Source organism: Triticum dicoccoides, chromosome 6A, assembly GCF_002162155.2.
Source record: "Triticum dicoccoides isolate Atlit2015 ecotype Zavitan chromosome 6A, WEW_v2.0, whole genome shotgun sequence".
Classification (NCBI taxonomy): domain Eukaryota; kingdom Viridiplantae; phylum Streptophyta; class Magnoliopsida; order Poales; family Poaceae; genus Triticum; species Triticum dicoccoides.
The window spans coordinates 320,351,987-320,367,479 of record NC_041390.1 but is presented as its reverse complement, the minus strand read 5'-3'; positions in this window follow the sequence as shown (position 1 = coordinate 320,367,479).

Genomic DNA, 15,493 nt, shown 5'->3' with positions numbered 1-15,493 from the left:
GCGCAGGCGGGCAAGGCCCGCCTTGGACACTTTCGGCGAGTCCAGGGCAGGTGAGTACCAAGCTTCGGCTGGAGACTGGCGAGGCGCCATGGCTTCCTAGGTCAAGCAGCCGGAGTAGATCTGGAAATTTGGAGGAAGAAGGGGGAGGCACAAGAAAGGGGATCTGAGCAGCAACCGGAGAAAGCAAAAAAGCAAAGTCTGGGCATACGCCGCTCCCTTATCAACCAGCGCAGTTGCTGAAGCACTTGCGTGCAATCAACCGCCACGCGGCGCCCAAGGCCGCAGGCTGTTAGGGCCCGTGGTGCTTCGCCCTTGCCCTTTCACCTCTCAGCACGGCCAAGTCCGGGCGCGCCTTGGGCCCGGGGGCTACTGTCGGCGTTCTAGGAACGGGGGTCCCCAGACTTGCCTGCCTGCGGCCTGCGGCGTGGCTCAAGGGGGGCCCAGCATGGCCCATCTTCATCAACACAAGACTCAAGACCCTCGCGAGGGGCCAAGCCTCACGGGGCGGATGACACGGACCTTCCTCAGGCACGGCCTCGTCAGGCTGGCTCGCGAGGAGGCGGAGAGATCAAGGCGGGGTACCTCGCGAGGTGCCCGTGACGCAAGCCATGACGACACGGGGCGCCAGGCGGGTGCCAGCCCGCGCAGCGTCCTCCTTTCCTCTTTGGTGCAAAGGGGGCAAGCGCAGTCGCGGAGTACCGAGGCATCAGGCAAAGGTTGCCATTTCGGTGCAACAAGACCAAGACCAGAAGGACTACGAGACGGAGGTCACCATGGAGCCCAAGATGGCGTCATCACCAGAGCTTTGCACAGGCGAAGACTGCTTTTGTCAGGATAGTTGATACTTGCTCCCCCCTTCAAATTAGCCCGCCATTGTTGGCTCCCTTCCCGCTCAATATTTCGGAAGAGGACCAGGGCCTCTATAAATAGGACTAGCCACCCCCACAGCAAAGGGGGGAGTCGATTGGCTAAGAAGAAAGGGAGGGAGAGAGAGAAGGGCAGTTGAACTGCTCCTAGCAGTTCATCGCCCCATTCAAGAATAGACCCTCACGAGGTTGTTCTTCCTTGTATTGTTCATCATCATCAGCCCCAATAGGCAATCCACCCACCACAAACTAGAGTAGGGTATTACACCACAACGGTGGCCCGAACTAGTGTAAACCCTGTGCTGTTCTTTTGTTAGTTTGATCCTTGCGAGACGGAGAGGTAGAAGGCGTAATCTCCGCCCGCACCCCAGTGTTCGAACCTTAAGGGTCTGCCGGAACCCGAAATCTGATAGACATGGGAGAAGTCTTGCTATAAGTAGTCAGGTGAATTTGGTATTCGTTCGATATTTTGCTGAGATGTATGTTGTCTCTCCTCTAGTGGTCTCATGTGAACGTTGACTGCATGACACTTCACCATTATTTGGGCCTAGGGGGAGGCATTGGGAAGTAATAAGTAGATGATGGGTTGCTAGTTTATGCGTTGCTTCGTAAGGGGCTGATTTGGATCCATATGTTTCATGCTATGGTTAGGTTTACCTTAATTCTTCTTTCGTAGTTGTGGATGCTTGCGAAGGGGGTTAATCATAAGTGGGATTCTTGTCCAAGAAAGGGTAGTACCCAAGCACCGGTCCACCCACACATCAAATTATCAAAGTAATGAACGCGAATCATATGAGCATGATGAAAACTAGCTTGACGATAATTCCCATGTGTCCTTGGGTGTGATTTCCTTTATATAAGAGTTTGTCCAGGCTTGTCCTTTTCTACAAAAAGGATTGGGCCACCTTGCTTCTACTTGTTTACTTTTATTACTTGCTACCCGTTATGAATTACCTTATCACAAAACTATCTGTTACCGATAATTTCAATGCTTGTAGAGAATACCTTACTGAAAACCGCTTGTCATTTCCTTCTGCTCCTCGTTGGGTTCGACACTCTTATTTATCGGAAGGACTATAATAGGTGCCCTACACTTGTTGGTCATCACACTCATATTCCGACAACAGACAACCAAATGAAAAAGAAGATAGCCCAACTGCTAGATCCCCGATCGTCCCAACTGGGCACCACTACTAATCATTAGGAAAATACACATAGTAACGACCAAGGTCCTCATCGAACTCCCCCTTGAGTTCGGTAGCATCACCTACACTGGTATCATCGGCACCTGCAACTGTTTGGAAGTATTCGTGAGTCACGAGGACTCAGCAATCTCACACCCGCGAGATCAAGACTATTTAAGCTTATGGGAAGGGTAAGATAATGAGGTGGAGTTGCAGCAAGCGCTAAGCAAATATGGTGGCTAACATACGAAAATAAGAGTAAGATGAGCAGCTACGCAATGGTCATGAAACTAGAAGTGATCAAGAAGTGATCCCCAAACTACTTACATTCAAGCATAACCCAATACCGTGTTCACTTCCCGGACTCCGCCGAAAAGAGACCATCACGTCTACACGCGCAGTTGATTCATTTTAATTAAGTCAAGTGTCAAGTTCTTTACAGCCAGATATTAACAAATTCCCATCTGCCACATAACCACCGGCACGGCTCTCGAAAGTTTATACCCTGCAGGGGTGTCCCTACTTAGCCCATCACAAGCTCTCACGATCGACGAAGGATATTCCTTCTCCCGAAAAGACCCGATCAGTTTCGGAATCCCGGTTACAAGACCTTTTGGCAATGGTAAAAAAAGACCAGCAAGACCACCCGATGTGCCGACAAATCCTGATAGGAGTCGCACGTATCTCGTTGTTAGGGCGCACCGAATGGGGCAAGCTACAAGTAAAACCAGCCATCATGTTTCCCCGAGGTGGCCCCGCAGGCTACCCGTTTTGGACCAACACTCAGAGGAGCACTGGCCCAGGGGGGTTAAAATAAAGATGACCCTCGAGTCTGCAGAACCCAAGGGAAAGTTATAGGTTGTTAGGCAAATGTAAAACCAAGGTTGGGCCTTGCTGCGGGAGTTTTATTCAAAGCGAACTATCAAGGGGGTCCCATAACCCAAACCGCGTAAGGAACGCAAAATCAAGGAACATAACACCGGTATGACGGAAACTAGGGCGGCAAGAGTGGAACAAAACACCAGGCATAAGGCTGAGCCTTCCGCCCTTTACCAAGTATATAGGTGCAATAATTAAAATAAGAGATATTGTGATATCCCAACATATCCATGTTCCAACATGGAACAACCTGCAAGGCACCTGCAACTAGCAATGCTATAAGAGGGGCTGAGCAAAAGCGGTAACTTAGCCGAACAACGGTTTTCTAGGAAGGTGGGTTAGAGGCTTGACATGGCAATATGGGAGGCATGATAAAAAAGTTGTAGGTAGCAGGACATAGCGATAGAGTGAACAACTAGCAAGCAAAGATAGAAGTGATATCGAGCCTAATGGTCATCTTGCCTGCAATGTTCTCTAAGTTGTCGAAAGCTTGCTCCTCGTTAGCATACTCAACAGGTTGCTTGTTCATGTAATCCTCTCCCGGCTCTACCAAAAACAAGAGCACAAGAAACGGAACAATAATCAATCACGGTGCAATGCACAAGCAACATGATGCTATACATGGCATGGAATGCAAGGTATGATGTGCAATGCATAAGGGTACTCTGGAAGGGAAAGGATGATCGAGGCATCTACTTGGAAAACCAAGCATGCCGCTGGAAAGATGGGATTATTTCGGTCGAAATCGATATAAGGATCACCGAAAACGGATGCACGGTTTGCAAACAGTAAGCAAAACATGAACGATGCAAATCTGCGATTAACAGCATCATAGCACTTAGAATGCAACAAGAAACTATGCAAAAACACTCCAACATAGCAAGAAAGCACATGACCAGAAATTAAACATGAAGATCTACAAATCATGGGCACTGAGCTCCTGCTAGTTCTCACTAGAACAAGCTCAAAATAGCATGGCAAAAATGTAAAAGATATCTGCTTCACAAACTTAGAGAAAATACTAAACATGTCAAAACAGCATCAGGAAGCAATGTTTAGAGCTTGAAAATAAAATGCTACAGGAACATATCATGGAAAACAAAGGCATGGCATGCTATTACTAAACACATAGAACAAAACTCCCTTACTGATCTTTAACCAAAGATTCATGGAAAATATGGTAGCACCCATGCAAACATGGCAAGTTATATGAACGGTTTCAGACAGAAGAAAAACAGAGCATGGCATGAACGATTCATGATAGCAACTTTGCAAGCTTAATTTACTCACCACAAGGTATTTCATGGAATGACAAGGTAACCAACATGAACTAGACATATTCAAGAATCTAAGCATGGCAATATCAAGTTCATAGGGCAACATCCATGGCAAAGCTGATCATCATGTTAACAATCTGCCAGGAACAATATTTAGCAAAAGTAGAGCATGGCAATGACATGATAAACTACTCCATAATTACAACCAGAGCGATTAATGGATAGACCAATATCACATCTTCAAAACACTCTTAATGAACTACCTCAAAATGTGTATGGACCTCATGGTAGCAACAAGTTTACATGGCATCAAAATGTAATAGGAGATGACTTGGCAAAAGATTCTAAGTGTCTAAAATCAGCAACATCACATTGCCTACTTTGCATGCTTGTGCTAGTCACCACATAGCTCACAAAAATATAAGACTTGCACCCCTGTAAATATGGCATGATGGAGCTCATAAAACATGTAGACATCATGGTCATAGGATGCACACACAAAACGCAATGAAAATGGCATCATCAAGTTATGATAAATGCCAGCAGTCAGCATCATATAGCACTTTTGCAAGGCGGATAATGGCATCAATATGGACAGTAATATGCATCGAAATGACACTAACATGAAGAGCAACACGAGACGAACATTTTGACATATGATATGCGTGATTCAGAGCCACAGACATGGAGTTATAGCATGATAAAGAGGGCACAGAAATGTTAGAAACTTGAGGACTTCGAAGAAATCAACCTCTCCAGATCAGATCCAGGGTTTCGGCACGGCTCCCAAGGTTTGCCGGAGAAGGTGAGGAAAGAGGCCGGCTACGAGGGAAGAGGTGGAGGACGGCGAGGGGAGCATTGGATCCGGGCGAGGTGGCCGCCGGTGAGGTCGATGACGAGCGGCGCCGGTGCGGAGAGGACGCAGCACGCGGCGACGGTCGGCGGCGCAGGTGGCAGTGGTGGCCGGCAATGGAGGCAACGGCGGCCGGCGAGGGTCGCGGGGGCGGAGGCGCGCGGGGGCGGCGCGGCGCGATGGGCCTGGCGGGCCCGCCTCAGGCTCAATGAGCCGCAGCGGTGGTGGGGCGACGGCTACTCACTGGCCCGAGGCAATGACACGAAGCTTGTCTGGTGCACCCGGATGTGTCTGGCGGCACGGAGGGATGAATTTTAGGGTTTTGGACTACGAATTAGAAGGGGTGTCTATTTATAGGTAGAGGGAGCTTGGAGTGTCCAAATGAGGTGCGGTTTTCGCCCACAAGATCGTGATCCAACGACGGAGAGCATGGAGGGGGCTTAGTTGGGTTAGTGGGATGTTTTGGAGGGGTGTTGGGCTGCAATGAAAGAGGGGCTTTTATGGTTACCCGGTAATCCCTTGGGGCATCAAACGACCTCCAAATGGAACGAAATTTGACAGGCGGCCTACCGGTGATGTACCAAGGCCACTTGACAAATCGCGATCCATTCCGAGAACGTTTGTCTCCCGCTCAGGAAACGAGATAAGAGGGGTGCCATGGGTGCATGTGGGAGTGTCGGATTGCGAAACGGACAACGGGGAAAATGACCGGATGCATGAGACAAACACGATTTCAATTGAGATGCACATGATGACATAAAAAATAAAAAATGTAGACAAAAACCCAACCACAAAGGGAATATCATATCACATTGCCAATAATGGCAATAGTCGGAGTTACAAATATGGAAAGTTACATCCGGGGTGATACATCGGCGGCTCGCAGGCACCGCCCTCGGATTGCCACGTCAAGCAATTCTTCCGCCAAATGTAATCTGCCCCTATGCAGCAAGGACCTTCCCCGAGACGGCCAGCGCCCAAGGCCGGCCTCACCTTCGACTCAGGGGACCATCCAGCGACCACCGCTGGCTCGGGCGCGCTCCCGATGCTTTGCACACCCACCATCTGCAACGTGGCAGTAACCAAGACCTTCATCGACGGCGGGGCTGGCCTCAACATGCTCTCCGTGGAAGCTTTCGGCTTGCTCCACATACCGCAAGGCCAGCTCCATCACACCAAGCCCTTCTCTGGAGTTGGCGGCAGTTCCACCAGCCCCCTAGGCCATATCCGCCTCCCAGTCACCTTCGGTACTCGCGACAACTACCGCACTGAGCTTATCGACTTCGAGATCGCTCGCATCAGCCTCCCGTACAATGCCATCCTCGGGTACCCAGCCCTGGCTCATTTCATGGCAGTAACTCACCCTGCATACAACCTCATGAAGATGCTGGGGAGCAACGGTGTCCTCACTGTGGCTGGAGACACCAAGGAGGCCCTGATGGCCCTCAAGCTCGCCTTCAGGGCCACAGCAGCGGCGCACCCTGCAGGTGACGCAGCACCTGGGACCCAAGGGGTTGCTCTAGTGAAGAAGAAGCAATTATTCTCCGAAGATCGGGCCAAGACGAAGCAGGTGCCAGTCGACAAGGACGGAGCCTCAGGAGCCACCTTCACCATAGGTGTCGACCTTGCCCCAGACCAAGAAGAGGCGGTGGTGAACTTCCTAGGTGCGAATAAGGAGGTATTCGCCTAGGAGCCCAAGCAGTTGGTTGGGGTCCCGAGGGGGATAATCAAACATCACCTAAGGGTGTCCCTGAATGTGCGCCCGGTGAAGCAGAAGGCGTAGGGACAGTCCGCAGAGAAGCAGTCCTTTATCGTCCAGGAGACCCGCAAGCTGCAAGATGCAGCTGTCATCCACGAGGTTCGATACCCAGAGTAGCTGGCGAACCCAGTGGTCGTTCCCAAGAAAGGCGGGAAGGAATGCATGTGCATTGACTTCACCAACCTCAACAAGGCCTACCCTTAAGACCCGTTCCCGCTCCCACGCATTGATCAGATCTTTGACTCCACCGCTGAGTGCGACTTGCTGTGTTCCCTAGATGCTTTCTCAGTTTACCACTAGATCAAGATGGCGGTGGAGGATGTAGAGTTGTGTAACGCTGGAGCGACCTTCCAGCGGATGATGCACATCGCTCTAGGACAGAAGCTCGAGAGGAACGTTGAGGCCTACGTCGATGACATTGTGGTGAAATCTCGGGAGGCAAGGACCCTCATTCAGGATCTGGAGGAGACTTTCGCCAGCCTGCACAAGGTAGATCTGCGGCTCAACCCAGAGAAATGCGTGTTCAGTGTCCCCTCCGGCAAGCTGCTGGGTTTCCTCGTGTCACACAGGGGGATCGAGGTGAACCCAGAGAAGGTCAAAGCAATAGAAGACATGAGCCCGCCGCAGAATCTCAACGAGATTCAAAAACTCACGGGCGGCGTAACCTCACTGGGCGCTGCATCTCTAATCTGGGGGAGCGCGCCCACCGGTTCTTCAAGCTAATAAAGAAGAAGGGCCCGTTCAAGTGGACTCTAGAGGCCGACATGGCGTTTCAAGACCTCAAGAGATACCTGACCAGCCCACTGGTTATGGTGGCACCTCGTCCTCTCGAGCCCCTTGTGCTTTACCTGGACGCCACACCTCATTCCCCTAGCGCAGCGCTGGTGGCCGTCCGGGAGGAGCGCCAAGCCAAGAGCCTGCCACCCGACGCCGCGCATCCGGTCAGGATGGCGTAGCACCAAGACGGCGCCCTGAAGCCACAGCAGAGCCAGCATATGACCGGGCACCACAAGACGGCACTTCTGAGGCCGCGGTAGCCCCGATAGGTGACCGAACTCCTAAGGTCCCACAGGCTCAGGATATCTCAGACTCCACCAACACTTCTTCCCTCATCGAACACCTGGTATACTTCGTCAGTACGGTGTTGCAAGACATGTAGGCACCCTATCCCATGCCACAGAAGTTTCTTCTCGCGCTCCTCGTGGCCTTGCAGAAGTTACGCCAATATTTCCAAGGGCACCCATCAAGGTCATCTCAGCCTAACCACTGGAGAGTGTACTCCGGAGCCCCAATGCAGCGGAAGGGTCGCTGAGTGGAACATCGAGCTGCAGGCATTCCAGCTAGGGTTTAGCACCACCAGAGTCATCAAGGGAGCCACGCTTGCCGACTTCGTGGAGGAGTGGACTGATGCCCCAGGGCCTGAAGCGGGTGATTACCTGTCTCTCTTGCCAGGGAGCGAAGCACCAAACGACTGGGTCATGTACTTCGACGGCGCCTTCACGTGCCAGGGCGCGAGGGCTGGGGCTATGCTCATTTTGCCCACCCAGGACAAGCTCTACTACGCTGTCCAACTCTGCTTCCAGCGGGGCGAGAAGGTGTCCAACAACATCGCGGAATACAAAGGGTTGATCGTCGGCATTAAGGCTGCGGCGGCTCTGGGGGTGAAGTGCCTCACCACCAAGGGAGACTCCCAACTCCTCGTCAACTTTTCCAACAAGGTGTACAAGCCAAAATACGAGCACATGGAGGCGTACCTCATGGAGGTAAGCAAAATGGAGAAGCAATTCTTGGGCCTAGAACTGTAGCATGTGCCCCGCGGCACAAACAAGGAAGCTGATGACATCGCCAAGAGGGCATCAAGGCGTCCGCCCCAGGAACCCGGCGTCTTCGAGGAGCGGCTCTTCAAGCCTTCAGCGGCCCCTTCGGCTGCGGAGCCTATGCCGCCTTAGGAGGAGCTCCCCCCAGCATAAACCTCAGGGGCTCCCGCCTACGGCCTGACCTCAGGAGTGCGCCTGCTCCTCGCGTTTGAACCCCAGGAGGGGTGCTGGACTGAAGAATTCAAGGCGTACCTGCTGCAAGGTGCCCAGCCGGAGAAGGAGGAGGATGCGGAGCGCGTAGCTCGGTAGGCTATAGCCTACTACATCTAGGACGGTGAGCTATACCGAAAATGACTGAATGATGTTTCCTTGCGATGCATCTCTAGGGAGCAGGGGCGTGAGCTGTTAGCTGACATACACAACGGATACTGTGGGCATCACTCGTCGTCGCGCACCTTGGTGGGCAAGGCGTTCCGCAGCGGATTCTATTGGCCCATGGCACTCACTGATGTAGCCGAGCTGCTGAAATCCTGTGAGGCCTGCCAGTTCCATGCTGTCACACCCTAGTTAGTTCAAGCATTAGAGTGTGCATCATGTTTAAATTCCTCTTAAATTTGAAATGGGGAAGGCAGAACCCCCAACACCCCCTGGAAACAACTAGGGTTTACTAAAATTATTTTCAATGAACCTGAAATGCCCTACTAAAAAGTTCACCCTTTTTGTCTTGGGTTAGAACCTCTGGCAAAATTGGTGCACAATTTTCTAGGTCAATAGAAGGTCATTGAATTAAATCACAAGTATTTGATTTTGGGCATTTAAATGCTATAAAATAATTTAAATGCTGAAATAATTCTGGAAATAAATGTTTGTTGTTGGAAATATTCTAAACAGAGCCCACAATTATTTTCAGGATTTTTGGAAACATTTTAGTATTTTTAATAAAGCCCAACAGTTGCAGAAAAAAATAGAAAACAGAAACAAATCGAAAAAAAGAGAGAGAGGGAAACCACCTGGGTGTCACCTGTGCTGGCCCAGCCCACGTGGCTCGGCCCAGCCGACTGGCCTTGCCAGTCGTCCTCCTCCTCCCGCCAGGAGGACGAGGAGCGCGTGGCTGGCGCCCGCGGCCACACGCCGGCCACCTCCTGCTTCTGCCGACGCCCTGGAGACGTCCAGGGGTGCCACGCCGACCCCCACGTCCCCCTCTCTTCCTTCCTCACTCTCCCCCTCGTCTCCCTCACCCTCTCCCGCGATGGCCGAGCGCGATCCTCGCTGCCGTTCGCCGTAGTCGTCACCAGAGCCACCCCCTCGCCCCTCCGACAATCCCATTAGCTCCGCGCTGCCGTCCTCGACCTCCTCATCGACTCACGCGACGCCGGACGCCTCCAAGCGCCTCCACGACGCCTTCTTCTTCCTCGGTCCGCCGAGATCGCTGGCAACGCCCCGACGACGTCTGACCTCCCCCGAGCCCGCAGAGACGGGCTCTGCAACTGCCGTGAGCTCCTCTATCGACCCCCCCTCTTCCCTGCTTCATTTGCTCGCGGTAGACGCCGCCCCCTTTCTCACCGTAGCACGCCGCCGCGTGAGCTCGACGCCAGCGTCACTCCGGTGGCCATTTGGTAAAGCGCGGGTGCTTAACGCACTCCCCGCACCTCGCAGCGCCTCGCTAGCACGTCCGTTTTCCCCCTAGCTCGCTGCAGTAGCAAAACCACCAACGGCCGAGCTCCGGTCACCGCCACGAGCTCGACTCCGGCGAGCTCGCTCCACCCCAGCTCCTCCCACTTGCCCCACTAGATGCGCGCGAGCCCCAGCTACGCGTAGGACCAAACCGCGATCAATTTGGTCGCCTGTGGGCGATTTTCGAAGCCCTCCGCCGTCTCGGCCTCGCCGGCGGCTCAAAGCTGGCGGGATTAACCCCGCTGACCAGGGGTTTGACCCCAGTTTGACTCCGCCTGAGACACTCATAGGTGGGGCCGGCTCCTAACTAATTTAGATTAGTTTAAATTAGAGCTAATCACTTTGTTAGAGGTTAATGACGTCGTTAACTACCCCTCTCTCACTGACATGTGGGCCTAGAGCCTAACTAACCCAGTTTAGTGCTAACTAAACAATAACTAACTCTGTTAGTTAGCTGAGAGACTGACAGAAGGGGCCCACCAATCAGGTATGACCTGGGTTGGCGCCTTTGACTCGCTGACGTCACGCTGACACAGTGCTGACGCATTAATTCAATTACTGGATTTATTCTTTAATAGGAAATTCCAGAAAATAGTCAAAACTTCTAAAAATCATAGAAAATCAACCATAGCTCCAAATGCAAAGATTTATATATGAAAAATGATCAGAAAAATTCAATCTATCCATTTGTAATGGTTTCATGCATGACAAAACAAGTTTACCTTGCTGTTTAAGCAGAATAAGGTAATGCACTAATAAGGCCATGTTTAATGAGCTATATTTGAATCTTTGATTCAAATGAGTTCATTCCCTTCTGTTTTAGCTTGCATTAGGCCAAGACACTTTCATCTTGCCATGTGATAGCATGCATCATATTGTTGCATATTGCCATGAGTTGATTATGTTCGGTGTGTCTTTCGTGGTAGGTTCTGCCTCCGAGGATAACCCCGAGTATCCGTCTGAAGGGCAGTACCCTACTACCTCTACAATAGGCAAGCAACCCATTGATCATTCCAATACAAACCCATGTTCTCGCTTCTGCTCTTGTTTACTGCATTAAGAGAATGTGATTCAAACTGCTGTGTGCTACGGTAGTTGAACCCTTATTCTCTGCATGACCTGTCATTGCCACAGTAACTAGATGAAACCCACTAGCATGTGTAGGAGTTGATTGAGCCATGTATGTGATTCCTACCTTGCTATGCCTGCTATGCTTAGAGTTGTGTCAGGTCTGGTTCATCTGGGTGATGGGCTAGGGTGAAATGCTTATGTCGGTAATGTGAGGGATGTGTTGAACATGTTTTGGTAAAGGTATCGATGAGAGGCCATGTAGGAGTGCATGGTGGGTTGTTTCATTGAGGCCGTCCATAAGAACTGAGATCTGTATGTCTTATTTAAGATTCAGTTACTACCACACATTGGGCCCTGAAATATGACCCCGCTCGACTTACTGACCCATCTCGTCCTCTGTCCAGGAGTTGCAACTAGTTTCTGGTGTTTGTAGGTTATGTGTTGGCGGCCGTGCGTAGTGCTGACCCTAGGGGTGGGCTATGATGCGGTAGATACACCGTGGCACGGTGTACCGAGTCGCCCGTTTGGTATCTCGGGAACCCTGTACACATCGTTTTGGGCCGTCGAGGACACCCCGGCCGGATTTCCTTGCGGATGGAACCTGAATAGGCGATAAACCTGGACTAGAGAATTATGAGGTTAGTCAGGTCGTGGTCTACACCCACGTTGGTTTTCTCTTGAAGTCTGCCGAGCACATTTCGTGTGTAGACGCTAAGTGGTGGAAACATGTGTGACGAAGTACACCCCTGCAAGGTATAAAACTATTCGAATAGCCGCGTCCGCGGTAAAGGACTACTTGGTTGCCTATACAGTTCATAGACAAGTTAATGGCTACTACTAAAAGACTCAAGATAAGTGTGAGTACCGACGATGGCCCTCTCGTAGGATGACGAGGGAGGATCCCAGATGGAGTATTGTGTTGGTGAGTAGTGGACTTGTGTGCGAAAACTATTTTATAATGAAGTTCCGTAGGATAGCTTAGCCAAGAGTCAAAGCTGGCTTGCTGCAATAACCCCACCACCTCCTTGAGAATGAGCATGTATATTAGGTTCTGATGTAAGACTTGCTGAGTACCTTTGTACTCATGTTTGCTTAATTACTATTTTCAGACGACAACACCGCCCCCTCCGATGGGTTCTACGTATACCTTGACGTCGACAAGTGACTAGCCACCCAGGTGGTGATCCTGGCCATGGAGGTCCCTATGTAGATAGACGGGCTTCGAGAAGCGTTCTTTCTTTCTAAAGTCCGTACTCAGACTAGTTGCTTCCGCATGTGCTTGTATGATTGTATGACTTGAGTGTCGGGTCATGTGACCCCTATCTGTATGAACATGTTATGTATGGCTCTCTGGAGCCTTCAAATAAAGTACTTGAGTTGTAGAGTTTTATTTTGATGCCATGTTGTATGTACTCATATCGGGCATATTGTGTGTATGATTGAAATGCTTGGTATGAGTGGGATCCGACAATCTAGTTGTTTATCCTTGGCAGCCTTTCTTATGGGTAAATGTAGTCTAGTGTTCCTCGAGCCATAGTAGTCCGCTACAGCCCGGTTCACCGGAGTCCTGCTAGCCGAGCACTACTGCTCAGGACACTTGACTGGCCGGCATGTGTTTCACTTCGTTCCTATGTCTGTCCCTTCGGGGAAATGTCACGCGGTGATATCCGGAGTCCTGCCTAGCCTGCTACAGCCCGGGTTCCCCGGAGTCCTGTTAGCCCAGTGCTACAGCCCGAAATCACTCGCTGATGACCGACATGCTCGATGTGATTCATGTATGCCTGTCTCCATAGGTCTGTGCCGCTTTGGGTTCACGACTAGCCATGTCGGCCCGGGTTCTCTGTCATATGGATGCTAGCGACACTATCATATACGTGAGCCAAAAGGCGCAAACGGTCCTGGGCCATGGTAAGGCGACACCCATGGGATACCGTGCGTGAGGCCGCAAAGTGATATGAGGTGTTACCGGCTAGATCGATGTGGCTTGGAATCAGGGTCCTGACAGCGTTGGTATCAGAGCCGGACTGCCTGTAGGTTCGTTGAGCCAAACTGGTCGATGTCGAGTCTAGAAATGCTTTAGTTATATGTAGGGGAATTGATTGTGGGAGGGAACGTAATGCTCTTTTACTCCTTTACCCTATGCCCCTGATATGAGTCATTCTCTTCTCATTCAACATGGGTTAAGGACTAGGCTCTCTTCTTCTATCAGGCTCACGTGTTACTAATCCGTAGTAGCTTATAGGATTGTTGTTACAAGTCCCAGTTCAGTTTCTACTATTCTTAGTATGTTGCTAATTGAATCAGAACCTTGATATGATGTTGTTGAGGGGTATTGCGAACTGTTGTGGATGTATCAAATCTTTTTCTGAGCATTTACAGTTGTTATGCTGTCCAATTTTCCCTAGAAATTCTAATGTCTTTGCATTGTGGTTGTGCTTTCAGATGGCCAACCGTGTTCAAAACCAAGTGGTTCGCCTGACCCGGTGCCTCGACATGCCCGTTCATACTGCTATGTTAGTCCGGGTAATGATCGAGACGGGTTACCGTTGGTATCCCAAATACACTATCGAAGAGCAGTTCCGCGACTTTAATCAAAGCCAATATTTCTGCACCGTCAGGATATTTCCTTCTTATCCTGGATCTACCGAGCCCCTTCACTGTTCCTATGGACTCGAGGTTACTGTTGAGATGGCTGTGCAGGATGCTGCCTATTCCATGATGACCATCATGCGAGTCCGGACTGGCCTGCTTCAGAACACCGACTTCCATTACATGCCAGCTTCACTTCCGGGAGCGCAAGGGTATCTTCAGGCTATCTATGCTGACTCCACTCAGGAGGACTCATTAACTCGTACCACTACTGAGATGCTCGAAGATAAGGACCGAGAGAATCGGGCCTTGAGGCTGGAGCTTTTCAATACCCGTGCTGATCATTGGGCCACATTGACTCGGTTTGCACCTGCGGTCGAAGCTGGATGTATGGACACAAGGGATCTGTATCCTATGAGATCTGCTCTGCCAGACATGGTGGATTGGCGTGATGTGGGAGGCATCACCCCACCCCGTGGTCCCCGCAGGCCACCGTTTGTTGGTCCAAGACCTCATCCTAGCCCCTATGGTCCACAGGCTCCTCAGGACCGTCTGTTCCCGGATGATCATGTTGAACTTCCAGGCTATGGAGGTGACTTCTATGAGGACTACTACGAAGCTGTCTGAGTTAGTAGTAGTATCACTAGTATTGTAGTAGTTGTATCTCCACTGTCCTGCGTGACTTGTGGAATATGACTTTGTGTGTAATCAATTCCGGAGGTGTACACAAATAATGTATAGGAGCTTGGAATGCCTCCGATGAGATGTAACGTCCTTCATCATAGTTGTACTGTAGCCTGGGCTTGTACTAAACTATGTATGATGTGTATGACCGTTGGTATATATATGGCAGTTTTATATTACCATGACATACGGATGGACATCTCTGCATTCCGTGTTATCCATTACATTCTGCACTTCCTTGCTAAGTTTGAGCCATCATTGTCTAAACCGTTGTCTTGTTTTCTCCTAGGATGGTCAACACCCGCAGCAACCCTGCTGCCTCGGAGCAGGGGCAAGCCAGTGCAGCTAGGGGTGAAAATCTGCCTCACCCGCCTTCTCTGGCCGAAGTGATGCTGGAGGCGGAAAGAAACAAGCTTGAGACTAACCGCCTGCTAGAGCGGATTGAGAAGAACACTACACGCCATCAGCGAAATGACTTAGTGTCAATCAATTACTTTATCAAGTTCTACCCACCAAAGTTTAACCATTCCGTCGAGCCCCTCGACGCGGATGACTGGCTTCGCAGCATCACCCACAAGCTACATTCTGCCAACGTAGCCGAAGCCGACAAGGTTACTTATGCTGCCTATCACCTCGAAGGCCCTGCTAGCCTTTGGTGGGAAAACTTCGAAGCTATGCGCCCGGTCGGCCAAATCACTACTTGGACTGAATTCAGTGAGGCTTTCCGTGAGCATCACATTTCAGAAGGTCTCATGGATCGCAAGAGGGAGGAGTTTTGCAATTTCACCCAAGGAAGACTGACTGTGGATGCATATAGTCGTGAATTTGGGAATCTGGCAC